Here is an 8,145-nt window from a genome sequence, read left to right on the forward strand (position 1 = left end):
TCCAGTCTGGCCCACCTTCCCCTGCTGCTCCACACCCGGATTTTGTGGCTGCCGTCTACGATGATGTCATCCAGAGGCAACAGTATTTAAAGCTCTGCGCGGCTCAGCTCAGGAGCTCAGCTTGATGCATTGCTTGTTTTGTATGTTGCCATTCTTATTTGTATGACCTGTGTTTTGACTTGCTTGACTGTTGTTGGACTTGGATTGTCCCTTGGTACTTCTGCTGTTTGTAAATAGCTACTAGCTGCTGTATATTTGTAAATATTATTCTTTGCTAGTTTTCACCGGTAGTAGGCATTTGGCCGCCATTTATTTCTATGTTTTTGCTTAGGGAGTTAGGGAAGTCTGTATTTTGTTTTGGTGTTTCTTTGTAGGTCAGGCAGTTCCTTAAAACAGTGTCTTTTGTTTATTATTTTGGCCTTGGTCCACCCTGAAGCTCCACCTGGTTGTTGCTTGTACAGGACTTGTTCCAAATCTTGTATAATATCTGGTATAAATTTTGTATATATCTGGTATGTTCCCGACAGCACCTCATACTGCCCTCCAGCTAACATAACCCCGTGCCACTAATGCTGTATGACCCAACCCTAGACTGGGTCGTAACAGATGCCACAGTGGATCATTGATCCTTATGTTTGATTTGGAACAGGTTTTACACCGGATGCCCTTCCTGATGCAGTCCTCCCATTTTATTTGGCTTGGGACCAGCACTGAGAGTACACTCCCAGGGGCTGGGTTTGTTCCCTGCCCGGGAGACGAACCCAGGCCACGGGGAGTACTGGCACAATATGTTAGACCACAGTTGAGGAATCTCTGTGTTTTATTCATTTGTGACCATAGATTTGATCAGCAAATCCATTCTAAAGTAGTTTTTTAAAGCAACTTAGAACAGTCTCTAAAATCAAGCCATTCCTTTCTTTCCACAACCTAGAAAAAGTTACATGTCTCTATCTCCTCTCGTTTAGAGTATACATCTGTTGATTGCCTACAGCTGCAAGATTACTCACTGGCACCAAGAAAAGAGACCACATCACCCCTGTGTTGATATTCTTGCACTGGCTTCCTGTCCACTACAGGATCCAGTTTAAAGTTTTATTGTTTGATTTTAAAGATGTTAATGGTTTAGCTCCCATCTATATGTCTGATCTACTGAGCTAATACTGTACTCCCAGCTCTCTAAGGTCCTCAGGCCAGTTGCTGTTGGCTGTTTCACGAACTCACTTTCACCGATCAACCATAACTTTAAGACCACTGACAAGTAAAGTAAATAACATTGTTTATTTGCCACTGTAATGAGATAATCAGTCAGTTCTTGAAGTTGATTTGTTGTAAGCAGGAAAAATGGGCGCGTGTAAGGATCTGAGCAACATTGACAAGGGTCAAATTGTGACAGCTAGACAACTGGGTCAGAGCATCTCCAAAACCGCAGGTCTTTTGGGGTGTTCCCGGTATGCAGTGGTTAGTACCTACCAAACGTGGTCCAAGGAAGGACAACCAGTGAACCAGTGACACGGTCATGGAAGCCCAAGGCTCATTGGGGTCTCGTCCGATCCCAAAGAAGAGCTACTGTGGCACAAATTGCTGAAAAAAGCTAATGCTGGCTATGATGGAAAAGTGTCAGAACACACAGTGCTTCGCAGCTTGCTGCATATCGGGCTGCATAGCCGCAGACCAGTGAGAGTGCCCATGCTGACCCTTGTCCACCTCTGAAAGCTCCTACAATGGGTACATGATCACCATGGAGCAATGGAAGAAGGTGGCCTGGTCTGATGAATCACATTTTCTTTTACATCATTTGGACAGCCAGGTGCATGTGCTTTGTTTACCTGGGGAAGAGATGGCACCAGGATGCACTATGGGAAGCAGGCAAGCCGGCAGAGCCAGTGTGATGCTCTGGGCAATGTTCTGCTGGGACACCTTGGGTCCTGGCATTCATGTGGATGTTACTTTGACACGTGCCACCTACATAAACATTGTTGCAGACCAAGTACACCCCTTAATGGCAACGGTATTCCCTAATGGCAGTGGCCCCTTTCAGCAGGATAATGCACCCTGCCATGCTGCAAAAATTGTTCAGAAATGGTCAGCATGAGCTCTAAGCAAAGACCACACTTCGGCCATGAGCCATAGTTTCTGATTGCCTCCTACTTTGATGTTCTTGGGGACAGTGACATCTTCTATACACATGTTAATGTAGCCTGTGGCAGATGATGTCTACTCCTCCATGACTGTGTTGTTGTTATAAGAAGTTTCTTCTCTGAACATAGCCCAGTTTCTAGAGTCAAAGTTTCTACAGTCCTTGTAGAGCTAAAGAGACACCCTTTGGCCTTATTCATAGTTGCTTGAGAACTGGCCTGGTCCATTGGTGAAATGTAGGAAGGACTAATTAAAGTTTGGCTGGTTAAAGTCCTCAGCAATGATCAAAAAAACCATTTGGTTGTGCTGTCTGTAATTTACTCACAGACTTGTATACTTCCTCAAGTGCTTCCTTAGTGTTTGTGTCCAGAGGGATGTACATGGCAACAATAACTGCAACTGTGAACTCCCGTGGTAAATGAAATGGCCAGCATTTTACTACCAAAAGCACTGCCAATGGCAAACAGCGACTCAAATCTGATTCAACATTTGTGCACAATTCTTTGTTTATGTAGATACAAAAACCACTACCATGGGTCTTACTGGACAGAGTGGTGTCTCTGTCAGCACAATAGCACGTTAGTCTTATCTACTTTGACAGACACCACGGCAGCTGCCAATTCAAACTGTGGTATCGTCATTTGCTTTAAAGGGGCAACTCTTGCCATTCTTATCATGAAAGAGACATGTATCTCACCTTCCTCACTGGTCATTCTGATTTAGCTTATGATTCCTTATCCAAGCTCGCTGGCATCAGCAAAATGATGCAGCTGGAAGGACTGTGGCTTTCCACTGTGGGCTTCATACAGCATAATATACTGAAGTCTGTCAACTTGGGAAGGCCATGAGACCAATTAAGCCACTGCCTAGATTGGACTGGGGATATTGCCTCATCCCATCCTTATCCTTCTTTACACAGCTGTTGTAACAGTTGTTTGGCTGGAAGAGTGAGCCAAGAGGTCCTTTCTGCAGCCTGTAGCTTCATGATGTATTGGAGTAGATCCACTACATTCTGGATGCTGTAACATGCATGCACTGTAGTAGGTTTTGATAACATCATGAATGTTCAATCATGCATGCACAAATTTATTTCGACAGAAAAATGATGGATGATGGCATAGACGATGTGTCAGTATGTAATTCATCTAGGGTTAGGGTTGGGGTTTGAACATCCAGTACATAGTGGATCTAATCCAATACATCATCATGCTACATGCTGCAGTGAGGACACTCGAGTGAGGGGTACCAAAGGCACCCTCATAGTGCAGCCACCATAGTGGTTATCAATAAGAAAAGAAATAAAGAAATAACCACTACAATGTTTCAATCGATCATTTTCCCCAGGTCAGAGACTTTGTTTATTCAATCAAATTTTTGGAAGAATTCATTAATGTATTTATTTCTTTTAAAGATATGGTGAAACGTTAGCACATTTTGGTTATTAAATTTAAACCTCTGTTCATAGTAATTTTGATTTATTTAGTTTTATACAGACAGACATGCACATTGTTTTGTCTTGTTTGAGATTCAGAAATAAAAAATTGAGTCTTTTCACTCTCATACTTGTTCTTCATTACAATTTTGTTCAAAATATTCAGAGAATTGAATTGAATCGAATTGTGAAGTCAGTATCACCTCAAATAAATACCTATCTGTCATTTTCTCCCCCAGATTGATGTGCAACAGGAATGAACCATGAGGATATGTCTCCATGGGAGATATAAAAAAAGATGATTACAACACAACCTGACCCACTTGAAGATTTGACTGGCTGGCTTTAAGGCACACTCCAAAGAAACTACAGCTTCACATTACAATACCAAGATTCTGAATTTAACTTTGAACTGTGAAACCCAGATCTCTCTGAGTGCCAGAGAAGCCAACCATCAAAATCATGATTGAGCTTGTAACAATGATTGCAACAACTAAATAACTTTGTGAAACAATCAGCAATGAGACACTGATATCCTATTTGACTCTTCTCTGGATAGAAGTCATTAGCGGGCAAAAGTTTGTGACATTCCCACATTTTCTTTTGACACTGAGTATAGACTTTGTCAAGATAACTTCTTGTATCTCAGGGAGATGCAACCTATCTCAAAGTGACAAAAGAGCTGAAACATGATATCCTTAAGAAACCAGCTGATACCATGTATGTATTTAAAGCATACCCAACAAAGGAAGATTTTAAAGCTGTGGCAAAAGCCTTAGTACAAGCACACCCATGTCTTATAGAATCAGAGTCATCCTCTGGCTGGGACTTTACCATCGCCAGTTGAAAGTCATCACCAGTCAGACACAAGTGGCTTAGCTACAGCTACTTGTGTCACAAATGTAAATTCACAAAAATGGATTACCTTATGCATGGGTTTTTTTCCAAGTCTTTTCAGAGGCTTTTACTGGGACTAAAAAAATGGTTAAGTTGTCCTTACAGGCCAGGCTAAAAAATTAATAATAATAAACAAACATATTCAGGGCACAGTTTGACAAGCAATACTAATTACAAGCTAATTATGGCAGTTGACAAAAAGTCAGTTTAAGACCTTTTAATATTTACTTTCAATGCAGTTTATATTGCACAATGCTTCTTATTATAAACAGTAAGAGGTTCAAGCCATGTGAATTCTGTGAAAATCTGATGATTTGAGGCAGATTTACCCAGGGGGTAGTCTTTGGTGGAACACATTATCTAATTGGCATGATTATGTATTCTCTTTGTCTCTTTCGTTCTTTGTTAGGATGTAACTGATAACTCACAGTCTTACAGTGTGTGTGACAGTGCAGAACGCAGAGAAGGGGGGCCTCTGCTGGCCTAGAGGTGCAATAACATATACAATTTACGTACAATTGTGTTTCGTTTTCATGGAAAATGTGGTGATTTTTAGTTATATATCAGTGGCTAATTGGCTTTGAGACAATGAGCTGGCTCTTAAAAGAACCTTAAAATAGCTGCAGGTGGTGGTGGATGATACAGATCGTCTTCTTGTCATTAGTGGTGTTGCTGGCCAACTCCAGGACCTCAGCAGTCAGATACTCCAGAATGGCAGACAAATAGACTGGCGTGCCAGCATTGACACAGTTGGTGTAGTTGCCTTTACACAACAGCCTGTGCACATGGCCCACAGGGAAATTAGAGGCCCTGTGAATGAGTGTCTTGGCCTTGGCCCTAGCCTTAACACTGGTTTCGTTTTTTAAATCAAGCTTTAATGAACACTTAAAAAACCTGTTACATTGAAACATCAGAGAAATTTACAGCACCAAAATAAGCATGTTTTTACAGGTCAGGATACACACATTTACACAGATATTTACACTTACCAAGTTGTCACATTTTTAAGGTGTTCCATGAATGTTTATTTGTTGTCCTTTTATCCATTGTTCTTTGACATTTTAGTTTACTTATTATCTACTGTACCTCCACAGAAATATGGCATTGTTGTATAATAATTTTGCATCTTGTTTTCCAGATTTTATTATTATGCACTGTGCAGATTAGAAACCAGAAAACGTTTTCCACTTTTATTTTTGGCAGCCCAACATTTACCATCCTATAACTCTGCTAAGCATGAACAGTATATTAAAAGATCTTCAATCGTTTCGTCTTCATGCCAGCTGCTCATAGGACATATTTTAGTGGTAGCATAGCAGCTCCATTTTACATCACACTGCTAGTCTACCTACTCTAACCAACCACATTATACTCTGATATTTTCCGATAGGTCTACAGTTTCCCTTGCTTCTTAAATCAAGCTTTACTGAATGATTTCAGCACTCATTGAAGGCAATCATCAACATTTTTCAATATAGAAATATACATATTTGAGGTATTCAAAACACATATTTAAACATTCAAGGCATGCATATCAACATACTTAGACATATATATACAATACTTACACTCACCAAAAGTTCACATCTTTAAGAGAGTCCATAGTTGTGTTTTTCTTTTTCTTCTGTGCATAGTCCTTTATCTTTTCCTTTCACTTATAAATTGTTTAAAAACAGGGAAAAATCTCAGCAGGGATACAGCACTGTTGGATAATAATTTTACATCTTCGATATTTTATAGGTCACAATATATATATATATATAACAAGGAAGTAAAATTCTTGAACTTTTTTTTTGTCAAATTGTTGTAGAAAATTCTGTACATTATCATTTTCTCATCTACTTTTATGTCTAATCCTAAATTTATCTTTTTTTCGCCATTTTCTGCTGAGTGTGAGCAATGGATTAAAAGAAGATTGATAGTTGACATTTGTTAATAGGACAAATGTCTATTTTTTCGCCCTCCATGATTTTATCTCCCTTATCCAATCCACTGCTCTATTCATGGCTTTCCTCACATTTTTAGTTTGTTCCCTAGTTCAGTGGCACCAAGTCTGCCAAGCTCTTTTGGTTTGTATAAGATTGTTTGTGTTGTTACTTCACCGTTGTTACCCCAGATAAATCGCACACAAAAAAATAAAAATAAAAAAATTTTTATACATGCCTTGTCAGAGGGAAGGACGACAGCCAAGAACAGTAGTATGGAAAGGTCAAACATTTTGACTATTTGTGTGTGATGAACAGTGATTGGCTATTTTCCAACAGTGATTGGCTATTTATATTTCGTTTATAAAGTATGTAACATATGTATATGGAAGTTATTTAGTAAAAAAAAAAAAAAGTTTAGTTGGTTGAAGATAATGTGTGTGTGTTTTATGACAACTTGGATTCTAAATTTGTAATTAGAAATTTTCCAAGTTTTGGTTTCTGATTTGATTTCTTGAATCTTTCCCCCCCAGTCGTACTTGGCATTTGTAATAGTTAAGTCCAGTAACTTTATTTCATTTTTGGTTACTATATTTAAATCCACAATGCTTCCATTTTATTTTGATTTAATCTGGCTCCTCAGAGGGCTAATTGCAATGACATAAAACTCTGCACTCTACGTACATCAACCTCATGGTGCTTTGATTATTCCTGTCCATCATCGCTATATGAGACAATCCAGCTGGAAGAGGACCACTTGGCGGCGTATCAGGGGCAGATGAGCCCCCCTCTTCTCCCTCTCTCTCTCACACTCTCATTCTTCCCGCTTTTCTCCCTGCCCTCCCCCAGCCCTGCACCATGGAAACGGGGGCCAATTCACCTGAAACCAGTTCCCGGGGCCACAGGTGTTGGAGTAAGGCCAGGGGCAGTGTTCTGGTGCTGCGGGGAACCCAGATATTTCCAGGATCAATGCTATGTGATGGAGGTGAGGTGTTGGTCTGGGTACCCGACTTGCCACAGGCCACCCCCAATTGAGCAGGGACCGTATACTTGTGAGTATTCAAGAGGGTACATACCACACATTGGTGGATTCAGGCTGTAACCAAACCTCATTTCACCAATGTCTAGTTCTAGGTGAGGCATTGGGAAATGCACGATTGGTGAAGGTGAGGTGTGTGCACAGGGATGTTCATAAGTATCCGCTGGTGCCAGTCACAATCCAATTCCAGGGACAAAAACAGAGGTGGAGGGTAGTCCCTGCCTCACCCATCCACTGATTTTAGGAATGAATTTGCTGGCATTTCAGACGTTGAAGGGAATGTGTGTGGATGGGTCCTGCAGCAGGGTAGCACGGTGTGGAATGTGCACAGTGTTGGCTGGGGAGACAAAACTCCACACCTTGAGTCATTTAACACAGGAGGATTTGTGTCAGGCCCAAGAACAACAGTCCCGACTGTATGACGGGGTACTCAGCTACTGGAAATTTCACATTGATATAAAGTGTTAAAATTATTACCCACATCAAGCTCCAAATTGCTCGCCAAGTGGCAAGGGCCCTTTGAGGTCTCACGGCGAGTCAGGGACATCGACTATGAGATAAGGTGAATGGATAGAGGAGGGGCACGGTAGATTTACCACCTTAATCTCCTCAAACCGTGGAGAGTGTTGGTCCCCTTGGCTTTAGCAATGGTCATTCCAGAAATGGAACCGGAGCTAGAACCAGAAGTAAATCCAAAAATGGTAGCTCAATCAACC

Source organism: Pangasianodon hypophthalmus, chromosome 12 (assembly GCF_027358585.1).
Source record: "Pangasianodon hypophthalmus isolate fPanHyp1 chromosome 12, fPanHyp1.pri, whole genome shotgun sequence".
Lineage (NCBI taxonomy): Eukaryota > Metazoa > Chordata > Actinopteri > Siluriformes > Pangasiidae > Pangasianodon > Pangasianodon hypophthalmus.